The sequence below is a fragment of the Musca vetustissima genome, unplaced genomic scaffold, assembly GCF_032173495.1.
Source record: "Musca vetustissima isolate MV318-11 ecotype Yass unplaced genomic scaffold, APGP_CSIRO_Mvet_v1 utg17160, whole genome shotgun sequence".
NCBI lineage: Eukaryota > Metazoa > Arthropoda > Insecta > Diptera > Muscidae > Musca > Musca vetustissima.
In genome coordinates this window covers 55,946-73,061 of record NW_026878655.1, presented here as the reverse complement: position 1 = coordinate 73,061, position 17,116 = coordinate 55,946, and positions in this window count along the sequence as shown.

Sequence of the window (17,116 nt, the reverse complement as noted above, 5' to 3'; positions counted from 1 at the left end):
AGATCAAACGTGCTTGTATTGACGAAAATGTGATAGAAACCCCCTATTTCTGATGGTGTGTGCGACCTTGAGATGTAAACGTCCGCCGCTAGAAAATAAAGCCATATAATTCAAACATTGTGTGGCGTATTAAAACCAAATAGAGCCTTTAGAGGATCAGAATTTCAACCAGACTGATAGCGATGACAATTACCCGGGTATACCTATGGTGCCGAATGTGCCCCATCAAATGCCGAAGCTACCCCGGGTTGGGGCACATTCGGCGAATTTGACTTTTTTTACAAAACTGTAAAAATTTTTAACTAATACTATTTTTTATATCTTTTTGGTACTATTTTTTTATAATTAAGAGTCAGAGGGCAATAATCAGCCATAAAGTTGTTATATATGTTGAATAAGTACTGAGATATAGAGCTCTAAAAAAAAAGTGCCGAAGGTGTCCCAGTCTCCCCTATATATTAATTGTATTAAAGATAGTACTACAAATGAGCACAGGCCAAGATGTTACGGAATGAAAAACGCGAAAATGTATTAAAACCAAAGGCAAAATTTTATATTCATCAAGGTCACAAAAATATATAACTTCATTACTCTTAACCCTACGGTCATTTTTATTTTTTTTATATTATATATATTACTTTAATGTATATGTAATTTTGAGTTCCTACATCTAGATCAGATCCGTATATTTAAAACAAAAATCCTCACGATAGTCCAATTTTTTAATGAATTACAGAACTATCTTTGGATGGGTACAAATGTACCACGGTTATTGATCTTCGTAGGTAATAACTTTAAAAATTTTTAAAAATTATATATGTATATGGAAAATATTTATAATTTCTTTCTTTGATTATGTGTGAAAATACCTCAAAATTTGATCCAAATATTTCCATTATTAAAAATTTTAAAGCATTTTTATTCAAAAACAGTTACAAATGTTCCCGGTTATTGATCGTAGGGTTAATGTAATGGGTAGGGGATACTGGGGCACCTTCGGCATCGGGGCACCTTCGGCAATCGCGTTTTCGATATGAAGCTCTCACCGTACATCACTAGTTTCGATACATAGGTATCGAATATCGAAATAAATAACTGACACAAAGTTTGAAATTTCTAGCTAATAAGCTTATTTAGATACATAGGTTTTTGTATTTTTATAGATGTTTCTGCAATATTTCAATTCCATTTCGTATGTATTTCGTGTATAAAACTTTTTAAATTTTTAAGACAATATTATTAAAAAGTTGTTAACTACGATGTGTATAAATATAAAAATATTTAAAAATATAATGTTTTTACAAATCTGATCGAAAAAAATGAAAAAACCTATAAAAAGTACATTCGGGGTACATTCGGCATTTTAAAGTGGGGCACATTCGGTCATATACAGATTGTGCAATATTATTTCCTTAAAATGTTTTTGAGTTTGTCTTTAAAACTAATCCTTTAATATGGCTCGAAATTGCATATATAAGATCAAACGTGCTTGTATTGACGAAAATGTGATAGAAACCCCCTATTTCTGATGGTGTGTGCGACCTTGAGATGTAAACGTCCGCCGCTAGAAAATAAAGCCATATAATTCAAACATTGTGTGGCGTATTAAAACCAAATAGAGCCTTTAGAGGATCAGAATTTCAACCAGACTGATAGCGATGACAATTACCCGGGTATACCTATGGTGCCGAATGTGCCCCATCAAATGCCGAAGCTACCCCGGGTTGGGGCACATTCGGCGAATTTGACTTTTTTTACAAAACTGTAAAAATTTTTAACTAATACTATTTTTTATATCTTTTTGGTACTATTTTTTTATAATTAAGAGTCAGAGGGCAATAATCAGCCATAAAGTTATTATATATGTTGAATAAGTACTGAGATATAGAGCTCTAAAAAAAAAAGTGCCGAAGGTGCCCCAGTCTCCCCTATATATTAATTGTATTGTATATTAAAAAATAATCCGTATTACAAATCAAGTCTTATATTTAAAAATATATATATATTTGTTATGTAATTTATGCATAAACATAAGATCGTTGGCTTTGCATTTGATACTTTTTTACTACACGTGGGGGAGAAAAACTTCTTTCAGCTGATGCTGCGGTTTCCGGTATCGTTATTAAGATTTGGAACAATATATCTATTCAGTCGAGTAAGAAATTTTTCATACAAATTTATGCTCGTATAGCGAATTACGGATATAACGAACTATTTATACGGTCCCAACTTTTAATTTTCTTAACGATAACAATCCGCACAAAAGTTAATTTATAGTACGTTTACATTAATTTATAGTACGTTTACATTTGTACAATTCCATTACATATTTGTCAAATAAATCCTCATAAAGTTGGTTAACCCTGCAAAATGTTTTAATGTACAGGTCGTTTTATACTCTAACGTTTGTAATCGTTACAAAGAACGTAAAGTTTAGTCGTCTCTCAACTCTCGTTGACTTTAGACTACGTGCGCGCCGTTTCGCTTTCTTTTTTATGCTTTTTGTTTGTTTTGCTTTGAACACTAATACACACACAAATACACACATTCCTTCCATCTAACCAATAACACAAACATTATTTTATTTGGTGATTTTGCTAAAATTTAATATTCCTAATTTCAACAGAATATACAATTTTCTGCGAAAATGGGTGATGAGGAGCCGCCTCCTCGTCTAGACCCGAGGAAAAGATTTGAGCTTTTTAGCAACCCTGGAAGCAAAAAGTTTAAAAATAATCAGCCATCTATGCAAAATAAAATGCCGCAGTGCTCTGCAAAAACAACACCAGCAAAAGAAAACACCACTCTCACACCATATGAAAATCAATATTCTAATGATACAAAGTCTATCTCCACCAACACAACTAACAACAGTCACTCCAACAATAACAATCCCTCCAATCCATCCAATATACCCATAAACACAAACAAAACAGATATTTACAGCTATGATTATTATGAAAACCAAACAATTCTTTACAGCCCAGCCCATCCAGGTCCATATTATGTACTTCTTACTTCTGATGAGCCCATTTGCCCTAGAAGAAAGAACTCAGAACTACATTTGTATGCCAAATTAGCCAGTGCCAACATAAATGCTCATTTTGTATCAAAGAATATTGCATATAAAACCTTCCGCCTGAGCTTCAACAATTATAACTCGGCAAATAATTTTGTTTTGGATCCAAATGTAAAATCTATTGGTTTGAATGCTTTCATTCCAGATAGATTTGTACAAAAATTTTACGTTATTAAATCTGTACCAGTAGAATTCACTGGCAAAATGATATATGATCAAATCAACAGCAGCGACAATGATTTCAAAGCTATATCAGTATATCGTTTCAAATACAAAAATGAAAATGGACAGTATGTACCGTCGCAAACCATTAAAGTTGGTATTGTAGCGGACTACGTTGTAAAAGAACTAAAAATGTTCAACTCTATAGTGGAGACGGATTTATATATTCCACTTGTACGCTTATGCAAAAATTGCGGTCGTTTAGGTCATATAGCCGTAAAATGTAGAGCCAAAAAAAGATGCCTTCTTTGCGGGATAAACATTGAATGTCCCATAAACTGTACAGAGCCAAAATGTGATACATGTTTGTCGACAATTAAATGCAAAACGTACTGCACTCTACCCAGATGTATACTATGCAACATGGAAGATCATAATGCCATGGATGTCAAAAAATGCAAAAGATACAATAATGAAAAAAATATTCTGGAGGCTATGGCAATCACCAACCTTTCAAGGAAAGAATGTATCCCTAAAGTTTCAAACAATTACTTTGAAATTTTAGATGAACCGAACTATGAAAATCAATTTCCCCAAATTTCGAGGACAAGCAGAAGACCAGTTACCTCCTTTAATGATGAACTCAACAGAAGGAGAACTAGAGTCAATTACAATAAAGTAGCAGCATCAATACCTCGTAGAGCACATATTATAGCTGAACAGGAAACGATTGTACCCTCTAAACCATCCTTTGAATTCTCAAATTTTTTCAAAGTTTCTGAGTATGAAAAAATATTATCCAAAATATATTATTCAAATGCCTTAAAAGCACCAGCAATAGATGGAACTTCCAGTTCTAACCAAACCGAACATGATAATCTTACAGCACAACATACAAAGTTTGAATAAAAATAAAAATTATCTAGAACTTTACTTAAACAAATTTTCTGTCGATATATGCATCTTAAGCGAAATTTTTAATGTAGATGAAAATGCATCATCATCTTACGTAAACAATTATGGATTATTCTGCAAAAAAAGAATCGACAATTATGGTGGCGTTGCCATCTTGCACAAAAAAACTATCAAAATGAAAAAATTACCTTTTGCATCGAACTTAGACATCTTAATATGTCAAACTACAAACCTGTCTCAAAATTTAACGATTGTCTCAGTGTACTTTCCGCATTCTGTTAAATCCAATGTTTTAAAAACTGAAATATCAAAACTACTAATTTTTCTAAATGGAAAGTCAAATGTTATAATTGGTGGAGATTTTAATGCAAGATGCAAAGCATATGGTGACGTTTTTGACACGGTTCGAGGATCCACTGTGCAAACTTTGATGGACAGTTCGGCATTCCGATGTGTAAATGATGGCTCAGCAACTTTTAAAAAGAATCTTTTTGACAACTCCTTCGGTTCCGTGTTGGATCTAACTTTTACAAATATGTCTTCAACCTTTAATTGGAATGTAAAAAACACAAGCATTGGAGGGAGTCATCACATGCCAATCCTTATAAACGTAGATAATTTTTCATCAAAGGAACAATACTTCCTAGCAAAAAAACATCTCTTCAAAAACTTATCTAATCTCAAAATTGATTCCAATATGAATGATATTCAATCTAAATTACAGTCAACAATTAAAAATTCTACTTTTCCGATTACTACCGAAAAAAAATTCAAAACTTGGTGGAATGATGACATTACTATACTCCTACGTAAAAAGGATGCTGCAGAACAGAAATTCAACAGATACAAAACCACTGAAAATGCTTTATGTGCTATCAACGCTATATCTAATTTCAAAAAAGCTGTAAAATGTGCCAAAAATCGCGCAAAACGTCGCAAACTTTCAGATTTAAGCCAGTTATCTAATTCAAAATCGCTTTTCCGTTACATAAAGAGCTGTAAATCAGTGTTCGAACCCCTATGTGGCTCTAAGTGGAACACAGACAATAATGAAGCCTTCTTACGCCATCTGTGTGAACAGGTTCCCATTAATAGACAAACTATATCCGTTTCCATTTACAATAATCAGTCTACAGAATTCTCCATGGAAGAACTAAACAACGTTCTAGCGCAAAAAACTAAGCCGTCTGCAGCTGGTCTGGATGGAATCACATATGAAATGGTCAATAAACTATCCCATGAGAGTAAACAGAACCTTTTGAATTCTTTTAATAATTTATGGAAAAGCTGCGAGTTTTTTAAAGAATGGAGAAAAATTAAAATTGTTCCCATACCGAAAAAAGGAAAAAATCTAGATATTTGTACAAATTTTCGGCCAATTGCTTTAATTTCTGTTTTGGCAAAGATCGTAAACCTCATGGTCAAACAAAGGCTCAACACATTTCTAGATGAAAATAATATTCTTCCACCTAGATCATATGCTTACCGCAAACATGTGTCAACTTCAACATGTATAAATGACATACTACATACAATAAACACCTCAAAAGAAAAAAATTACAAGGTTCTTGTTCTCTCGATGGATGTATCGAAGGCCTATGAATGTGTCGATATAAATTACCTGCAGATGATCCTAATAGAAATAAACATTCCGCTACAGATTAGATCATGGATTATAAATTTTCTCTGCAAAAGGACGCTTTGTATGGGTAACTCCACACTAAATATATACAATGGGATTCCTCAAGGCAGTTGCTTAAGCCCAACACTTTTTAACCTATACACATTAGGTCTTCATGGATTGGCTGACGAAAACACCAACATTTTTCAATATGCGGATGATTTTATTTTGCTGGTGGCAAGCCCCGACTTCGAGAGCGCCAACAATATTCTACAAATAAAAACTAATAATATGGTATCCTTGTTAAAAAAACTTAACCTCGATGTGAATGCTGATAAAACTTCCATAATGTATGTGGCTAAAGGAGGTCGGAAAAATCCTCATATTTTACTAAATGGAGTCCAAGTAAACGTTGTTAAGTCCATTAAATTTTTAGGAAGGCATATTAAAAACAGCCTATCACTCAAGGAACATTACGAAGAGGTGATGTTATCCTGCAGAAATACTGTTAATGCATTAAAAATGGTCACAGGTCCAAAAAGTGGAATTCATCCCGCAAAAGCTGTAAACCTGTCAAAAGCGCTTGTTTTTTCAAAGACCGAATATGCAATATCATCAATGGCTCACAGGCCAACGTATATAAACAAGAAGCTAACAAGTTTTCAAAATCAGTTGTTAAGGAGAAATTTGGGTCTAGTACCTTCCACTCCAAATCATGTTGTATGCGCTCTTGCTGGTACTCTACCAACCGATCTAAGAGCTCAACATTTGGCGGCTAAAGAATTAATAAGACTTAAAATATACAACTTCTCTTTGTACGAATACTTCACTTCAAATATATCGAAAAAAACCAGTCTTGGATATGTTTATACAAAGTTTCGCACAGTATTTGATAATCTCAAAATTGGTTACAATCTAAATCCGACCAACAAGGTGGTTTTCATTTTGGACATTTTTAACACTAAAAAACACAATACACCAATGGAGTACATTAAAGGTCACTACTACGAATTAATTAACGGCTTCAGATCGGAAGGCGTATCTATTTGGGCGACTGATGCTGCAGTTTTCAACAATAATACTGGTTGCGCTGTTTGCAACATATCCTCCAATCAAAATTTCGTTTTCAAAATTAATGAAAAACTTTCTTCTCTTACCGGTGAGCTATGTGCAATTGAAAAGGCAATAGATTTGATGATTGAAGACGGTGTCAGTACAGCTGCTGTATTTACGGACAGCAAAAATGCTTGTCTTTTGCTTAAAAATAACACATCACACAATTTCACTGTGTACAATATAATGAATAAAATCATAAATTCGCAATTAACAAAAATCTCATTCGTCTGGATACCTTCCCATGTCGGCATACCAATAAATGAAACTGCCGATTATTTCGCGAAGCATGCTGCTAATGCTGGTTCACCAATAAACTTTTGTCTGTCGGTCACAGATGCGTCGAAACATATTGAAGTACTCCTGTGGAACGAATTTATAGAAAATTACAAGGATATCTCACGTACTAAAGGAACTTACTTTTACCAATACTTCCCGGCGCCTGCTAAACAGCCCTGGTTCTTATCATCCAACATGAAACCTGAAAACATAAAAATTGTTAATCGATTGCTTACTGGTCATACTTACACCAAGAAATATTTCCACAGAATTGGAATTGTTGATTCAAATCTTTGTGAAACCTGCAACGAAATTGAAGATGAAAACCACATTATTTTTTCCTGCAAAAAGTATCAGAATCATAGGAACGATTTTGGATTGTTCAAGAAGTTTAACAACTTACCAGAAATCCTGATGTCCAAAAACCAAAAAAATATAGATGAATTAATCAATTTCATTGCGCTTTGTAAAATCGAAGTTTGACTCTTTTGTAAATAATCGTCATCTTTGCTTAAATTTCACTTTTATCTATTTTGATATTATTCTTTGCTTTTGTTTTTGATTTCTTATTTACGCCATTTACATTATTATACCTTTGTAAACACACACATACTGTAAACAAAAAGAAAAAAGAAAATAAAAGAGTACTGATACTTTGCAAGTAACCTATAACCGGTCATGGTGAATGGGCACGAAAGTGTTCTAACCACCAACATACTTGACGACGTAGAAGTACAAAAAAAAAAAAAAAAAGAACGTAAAGTTGATCAAAGAAGGGGAATCAGCTTAAGTGTTGTCAAAAAGGACACAAAAAAATGCCAATTTCGGAACTGAATTTGTATTTATTTGATTTTTGCCTGTACGTGTGATGATCGTTTGAATGATTTTTAAGTTTATTCTCATTCGAGTCGAGCTTAATAAATGCAATGAAAAGAAAATCCAGGGAAATACGCGATAAAAAAGTCGTATGTTGATTGATGCGAAATTGAATCTGCGAATTTAATTGAAATTGTCAAAGTTCGAGTAACTGAGTATTTTTTGTTTTCTTTGCATATAAGTTTAATATTCACAAAAATCAAAACAAAAAAATAAAATAAATAAAATTAATTAATTTTTGAATTGTCACAAAATGATTTTTTTTTTATTTTTAGTATGGTTAAGGGAATGCGCTTTTGCATTATGCGACGTTTTCTTCTACAATTTGTCTTATTATTGTTAAATATTGGTAGATTCCTCTGATAAGAGTTTCGAGTCTAAAAATTACCACATATATTGCAGTTACATACCTTAAAATTATCAACATTAAAAGGTATGCCAATCACGTATTCATTGAAACCAGTTGTTGGGCATGTGGTTTTCACATAAACCGTCTCAATCACTTTTTATAATTATGAATTTGTAAATGTCAAAGTGTGCCGCTCGTTGGACCTTACTATGCAAATACTTTTAAAATGGCTAGAAATGATGCAACATGCGACTTTTATGCGCATCCGATTTCAGTTATACGCATCTAATTCGCCGCATAACATGACACATTTTTTCGTGGATCCACGAATATGTCACGTAAGTTTAAAGCTCAAAAAACTGATTTTTTGTAACAATTTACGCATCAACGTTTCGTCTTTGGTCTGCAGTTACTAAGAAGCTACGGTGAGCACGTTTGAGATATATATATATATATATAATCCTACATTAAGTTTAGCTCATTAACTGGTTGCGCGTCCCCATTATAAGAAAAACTCAAAAAAGTATGTATGTAACCAAGGTATATTTAATAAGGTAGCCGCATCGGCCCAGCTGTTGCACAAATAAATTTCAAAAATGTTGTTGTAATGTTGAACCAAAAAATTAAAAAACAAAATTATGAATGAAAATCTACGAATTTCGAAGACCTTTTTTGTCAATACTTTTATTAACATTTTCTACAAGAATTTGTGTAAAAAAATCGTGTCAATCTGTTTGTTTTGGCAAAATATTTTTGACATTCTGCTGTGTTTGCAGAAACCGCTTCCACCATAGATCAATCTCGATGAGATGCAATGGATGTGGAGAATGGGTGCATTTTCGAGGTTGCTCTGGAATGAACAGGATCCATGAGTACTGCGAAAAGAGTTACGTCGCTTCATGCTGCGCTAGCACGTCTCCCAGTGTGACTCAGGAGTCGTCGTCCGATTCATCATCTGAATCGTCGGAGTACGAGACACCCCCGCAGTCTCCTCAACAGCAAAATGCGCAGCATTTAACACCACATATTGCTGTTCCGCGCCCAGAAAATGCGTCGTTTTTGCAGTTCAACTGCGATGGTCTTCGCAACAAAATCAGCGAAATTGTAGAATTTATGAGTCGAAGGAGAATAACGGTCGGTGCGCTCCAGGAAACCAAGCTAACCGATAACTGTAGCTTGCAGCGTTGCGATGGTTACAACGTTGTGCGGAAGGTTGAGGCTTGAGCTAGACTCTAGTGACCCATATATGGAATGTATGGGGGTAGCAGTCATGTGTGGAACTGCCGAGGTAGAGTTGCTCAATGTTTTTATACCGCCGATGAATAGCTGTACGCCGCGTTACTTACCGGATATCAGTTCGCTTCAAGAAGGTAATAACCGCCTGGTACTAGGGGATTTCATTGAAGTCAACAGATTAGTATGCGAGCACAAAAGGAAAAAGTTGCAAGACCACCTGAAGCAATGTAGCAGTGCCACCGGAACAAGTAAATTGTGGGCAACGGTCCTTCCTGGAAGGAAGGATGACAAGACGGCTGTTACATTCAACGACGTAACTTTGACAGACCCGAAGAGGTGCGCGAGTTATTTTAACGGGAATTCATAGAGCACCCCGAGAGTGACAGGGCGAAAAGGAGTGTGCTACGTCGCATAAGGGCACTCCATGTTGAGGAGGATCTACCACAATTTACGAAGGATGATGTTGCAGATGTCATTAATAACGCTAAATCATCCAAAGCGTTGGGACCGGACAGAATTTCCATGGTAATGCTTAAGCAGCTGGATGAACCCGGAGTTGAGTACTTAACATCAGCCCTCAATTTGTCGTTAGCCACCCACATAGTTCCTGAAGCCTGGCAAGGATGCCAGCAAGGGTGAATCGTACAGGCCGATTTCACTCCTGTCACCGGTAGCGAAGACACTTGAGGCGGTTACCCAACACCAACATGGATTCCGTAAGATGCACAGCACAACAACAGCATTACACGCCATTTTCACCCATATTAGCAGAGGACTCAACCAGAACAGGCCGTGTAACCGAATAGTTATGGTTTCACTTGACCTATCGAAGGCCTTCGATTGGACAAATCTCCGACCGTGTTTGAAACGTTGGATAATCGACTATATGTGTGGACGCCAGTCGTATGTGAGTTTGATATTCCAAAACCACCGGACGGCATAGAGATCGTAATGTATGCGGATGATTGTACGATCATGGCGTCGGTCCCATTATTGATGATATATGTGAGAGGCTAAACGTCTACATAGCCGATCTTGTTAATTTCTTCCATCTGAAGAATATGAAAATATCCGCCACCAAATCAAAAGCCACACTGTTCACCACTTGGACGGCTGAAATGAAGCTCCCACTGAACATAGTGGCCGATGGAGAATTGATTCCGACCACCAACTACCCCAAGATACTGGGAGTAACGTTCGAAAGCCTTTTAAAGTCGTCTGCGCAAGCCACTGCTTTAGGCGATAAGCTGAGAAGTAGGAACAAGGTCCTCAAGTCGCTAGCCGGCAGCACTTGGGGCGCTGACCAAAAAACCTTGTTGACCTCTTATAAAGCAATAGGCCGGTCAGTGGTAAGCTATGCGGCTCCAGTGTGGTTCGCGAATGTTAGTGATAAGCAGTGGAAGAATATCTAGACCTGCCAGAATGCTGCCCTGAGAACTGCAACAGGGTGTCTCCTCATGACTCCTGTGGACCATCTTCATGAGGAGAGGAATATCTTACCCGTCCATCGTCATAATTATATGTTGTCGATGCAGTACTTGACTGGGTGCTATCGTCAGGTAAGATCTTCATGATCTAGAGAGAGAGATCCAAAGGTACAAACGTGAACCCCTAGATCAAGAAGCCTATCAAGCAGGTCTGAATGGTATTCACACGGACGCAGTCGCTAGACAGTAGAGCAATATCGTGTGAATACCATAATTGGAGACCACCCCCCATCCATCGCAGCAGTGGAGAAGCACCTGCCAAGGCAAACACGAGTAGTCTTAGCTCAACTAAGAACCGCCTCAATTCATATTGGGCAAGAATTGACGGCACGATACGTTGCACCTCTTCAACTGCCCAGCCGACTCATCTATCGCCGAATTCACTTTGGACGCAACCCGTTGAAGTTGCAGAATTTGGAGGTAGAGGAAGCAGAACCAGACGATGAATGACAAACTATATGTATTCTGTTGCTACAACAACAACATGTTCACACAAAATTTTAGACATCTAACGTCAAAACAGCGATCTAATTAAATAAATTCAAACGGACGTAACTACAATAACTGCAAATAGACGTAACTACACTTCTGTAAAAAACTAATGCACGCAATATTGAAGATAGAAATTCTGAACATATATTAATGTTACTTCTGCGATGTTTGATATTGAAAATAAGCGGTACCCCAAAATGCGGTATTTTAAAGATTTTCTTAATTTTTTTTAATTAGGATTTTTTCCACTGGGTGGAGAGTACCCTGTGCAAAGTTCTATCGCTATCGGAGAAATATTTAATGTCTTTAGTCCAACATTATATAAAATAGGTCGAAACTGTATATGGGATCTATCAGGCATGCCACAGAAATTAATTCCGTTCGGAAGTGGAATTAATTCCGTATTTAGCTTCTTGAAAAATCGAAAAACGAAAAATTTTTTCGGAATGAAACCACTTTTGATTTTGAAAGTGGAATTGAGAACTAGTCACTTTTAAATACTCTGAAATTACTTTAGTAATAAATATATTGTTTTTAATAGTAATAAAAATATTATTTTTAGTAATAAATTCACATAAAAATTCACATTTTTGGGTTTATTATTTCAAAATTTTGTAAGTTTTAGTTATCAATAAATGAAACAACTTTTTAACAAAGTGTTGTCACATGTTTTTTCTTGAAAACAACCACCCTTTTTCTTTAATAATTTGAATAATTTTACAATCTGGCACTACGAATGATATACTAAAGTAAAATTAGAAAAAAGAAAAACAAAACAAAAGTTGTCATTCAAAGCATTTTGTACAAAATGTAAGTATTTTAAAATGTATAATTTGGAAATGTAAATTAACTATTTGTTAATTTAGGGGAAACACTGGGATGTAAAGACAAAATTTTTCCCGATTCTCTTTTACGTTGTTTTTAATCATATGGTTTTGTTTTGATTATAGCAATGTTGCCATATTTCAACTAAGCAAAGCGATTTGTTTCAGTTTTCGGAATCTGTGACATGCCTGTATATCTAAATCTGAACCGATTTAACGAAACTTAACACACCACTCTGGACTCAATTCAGTACGCTATGCAAAATTTTGTGCAAATCGAAAGAAATATAGGGGCTTTAATGCACCATTTACACAAAAACGGACAAAAATATGTGTGGGAGCTATGTCTAAATCTGAACCGATTTCAACAAAACTTAACACACGTCACTCCGGACCTTATTTGGTACGCTGTACATATTTTATCCTCAATCGGATAATTATTACTAGCTTTGTTGTACTACAATGTTTTGTCAACAGTGATAGTGTGGACCGATGTTCTGATTAGTTTCTTCTTATTGTATCGTTCAATATGTTTTTGTAGTCAAAATCGATCCCTGGATATGTTATGTGAAATATTGGATTAACCCCATACCAGGAAAAACAGTTTCACGCCGTTATCAAGTCACCTCTGCCTCCACCTCCGTGTTTTCAGGTGGCATTCATAAAACGACAATGAAACTTGGAAAAAATTTTGTAAAGCGACCTTCTCACGAAATTGGAATAGCGACAAATGCTGAGGCATTTCATTTGGCCTAGCCTTCGAATATTGTTCCGAGAAAATAATAGCTCGATTGAAATCCGAAACTATAACTGCAAATTCATTTGCGACTTCATACTATTATATGTCGTGTGTTAATAATAGCTCGATTGAAGACCGAATCTGTAACTGCAGATTCATATGCGGCTTCATAGTACATATTGTCGTTATAGCGGAGTTGGATACCGAATCTGTTACTACAGGTTCGTTTGCGTTTCCACTCCATACATTTTGTTGAAATGTTCACACTGCACAATAGGGATGCAAAAGTTGGTACAATTGTACTAATTTTAATTTTTTTGAGATTTTCACTTGGAAATTTATAGGGACATTCTTGAATTAGTGTAGGTTCGAATTAAATCAAAATACTAAACTAAATTTTTTTAAACCGAGAATGGGGGGTCCCCTTAAAGTTGCAAAAACCAAATGGTGTATGCAACGGTTTAAAAACATAAGACACCAATGAATCCAAGTCTGCCATGCCATTTTTTATATGCAATTTTTCATTGATTTCAGAATGGTATGTGTATGTTTTTTAATATGTACAACTATCTATATTTTAGCATCTCTTGTATGTACCTAAAGTGGCGAAGGGTAACGTCCGACATTTGAATTTTCCTTACTGGTTACTGTTTTTTTTTTTTTTTTGTTCTTGCAATATGTACAAAAAATATAAATAATATCAAATTAGAAATGCAGTCTGAGGATGCCAGAATGCATGAAGAAATTTTTAAGTCTTTAAAAAATGACAATATATGCACTTGTTGGTCAATTGTGACTGAAGTCAAAAATGAACGAAACGAAGATGTTTCCTTATACGGTCGACTCCGCTTTACTGTAAGTCGCTTAACTGAAAAATATCGGATAAGTGAAATTGATTTCCTGCACCATTACATTTTAGGTTAATCGTCCACAATTTACTCCACATAAGTGAAACTTCGCATAACTGAAAATATCGGATAACTGAAATTTCCTTTCAAATTACTCCGTATAACTGAAAATTGTGAGAATGAACGATGACAGAATATTTTGTATTGAGGAATACACATCTTCAAAGCCCATCCTAATAGATATTTTTCTGCAATTATTGATTTTTGGACGTATAGAACGTATATATAAATTTGACGTCGAAGAATTTTAAGTTCGTTCGGCCAAACTTTTAAAACCATTTCGGAAATTAAAAAAAAACTCCATTCCCCATTTCTATATTTTATATACAAGTCACAAAGATGTACGAAAATACATTACCCAATGGGGAAATGCCAAAACTATGTTATTATTAAGGCCTTCAAGATGATAACCAAATTTTAAATAGAAACAATGTAAAAAAGAGACTCTATAATGAACAAATTTTGCAAGGAAGAATGTTACTCATTTACAGCCCCATATTACAGGCAAGTCAGCTATATTAAAAAATCTTAAATCGGCTAGTATGAAACTTTACACATAAAAAATACTGTTCATAATAAAAATCCTTTGAGCAGTGAACATGTCAACCAGTTTCTATTTCTATCGTATATTTTCATAAAATTAGAGTCCTACGAATTTGATATAAAATATGAATTATTGAAATTCCTAAAACTTGAAAATGTTTCCCTTATGAGAAGTTGGGATAACTGAAATTATTTTCAGTTAGCCGAACTCCGCTTAAGTGAAAACATCGGATAACTGAAACAAACATCCATATCCTTTTCAATAAAGCGGAGTCGACTGTATATCACAAATTTTTAGAGGGTAATTATATATTCCACATTCATCTACAAATGTGGAAAGAGTATTTTCATATCAAAATATAATTAAAACCAAAGAAAGGAACAGAATACATGCTTCGACTGCTTCAAATCTTAATTATTTTTTTATGTATGTTTTTATTAATTGTTAATAACAACAAAAATTTTATTAAAAAATATATAAAAAGTACAATCGGACTGAAAAAAGTACACTTTTTATTGAGAAGCCAGTACAGTTTGAATAATTTCATTTCGCATCCCTGATACACTTTTTATTGAAAACCAGTACAATTTGAATAATTTCAGTTCGCATCCCTGATACACATATGGTACCTATTACTTAAAATTGTATACTCCTTTCGTACCTATTATATACTTTTTTTGATCGTTCCCACGCCACTCTTACTCTTGAATTGTTCTGAAACAAACCTTACTTTTTCAAGGGAGTTGGAATGTTTAATTGAGAATTGTACTGAATTACTACTTTTTATTATTATTGTTTTGGTCTTTAATTATTCGTTAAATGTATGCGCTACTGTTTATTGCAACCATGGGTTAGCGTTTTTTACGTTTTAACGAGGAATTAACTGTCACTTGTTTTACCGCCTGCTTTAGCCATCAAGGAGTATCAACCTGTCATTAGGACAGACAATATGCATATTGTTGAACAGAGGCATATCGTTGCCAAAAGGTAATTTCGTTAACACCGATCAACCTACCACATAAACATTGAATTATTATTAAGAAAACTCCTGTGTTTTATTTGTTTCTTTTACTTTCCCGAACACGGCTCAACGTACAACATTCCCTACGGTCCACTGCTCGTCGCATTCGGCGTACCCTCAACTAAACACTCATATAAACCGAATGACTGTAGGTTGTCCGTGTGTCTTTAAAGACAACAACGAAGAGTTATATCACTGTTGAGACAGCAGCAATTTAATACTTTTTGTGCTGACTGAGCAACCAAACGACCCAACAAGCAGTATTAGGATATATGTGAGTATTAACAAACCAGTTCTTGTAATAGGAAGAGAAAATGATAATGTAAATATGATGATTTAGTTTGTGGCATATAACAATAATGTTTATTTATTTAGGTTTTCGTATTGGAACGACCGCTTACCAAGGGAACAGATATGGTTGATGTTGTTAACAAGTGTTTTATTTAAAAGACAATCTTTCTTCAACACTCAGTGGAATATTAAAATTAGAACATAAATAAAGTTACCAGGGTGGGAAATCGAAAGTTGTAACGTACTTAAAGAGTTTAATTATTTTATTTATTGTCAACTTTATGACTACATGGTTGTTGAATTGAAAAATATAAATTGAGTTTCGTGACACTATTGGCCGGTTTCAGAAAATACAAAAATTAGTGTAAATTGTTTTTGAATTGATAATAGAATCAACAGATATATTAACGAAGGTCCACGAATATAACAAATATAATAACAGTGTGTCAATGGTATGTCGCTAAACCTCATAATTTTAGATAGCAAATTCCGTTTTCATTTACATATTGAATCTTGTGTTAACACTAGAACGCCGAAGGTGGTCATTTTGACCGCTTTCCAATTTCAAGTACAAAAGCAACTGTGCATTTAATGACACTTTTTTTTTAATTTGGTAAATTTTTTATAATAAACGTAATTCTAAGAGGTACAAAAAGTCACCACATTTTAAAAAAAGTGTCATTAAATGCACAGTTGCTTTTGTACTTGAAATTGGAAAGCGGTCAAAATGACCGCCCTCGGCGTTCTAGTGTTAATAAAGCTAGGTATGATCCGTATATAACGAAACGTCAAAATGACCTCATTCTGAAATAGTCTTGGGCAATCTCGTTTAGTTCTGTGATCGAACGAAGTAGATCCTTTTTTAAAGTGAACTAGGTCGTTCACCTATTTCAGTTGCATATATCGTTCAAATAGTTACCTAGTTCAATTAGCATGGCAAAGTATTCCAATTAATTTCTGGCAGTTCAATCAACCGTAAAGAATGATGACCATTCATAATCATTCAAAGGACTTTCCTATCTATATTGGACACTTTTTAATGGGTGGTGTTCGATGGCATAACTTCATTGCACAATTGTTTGCACTGCAGTTTTTATTTTCGGACACCCTTGTCTCTTTTCCGTGGTTTCTAGCTCCACTGTTTCTACGGGAGTGCTTTGCTTTTAAATGTCGCTTCATA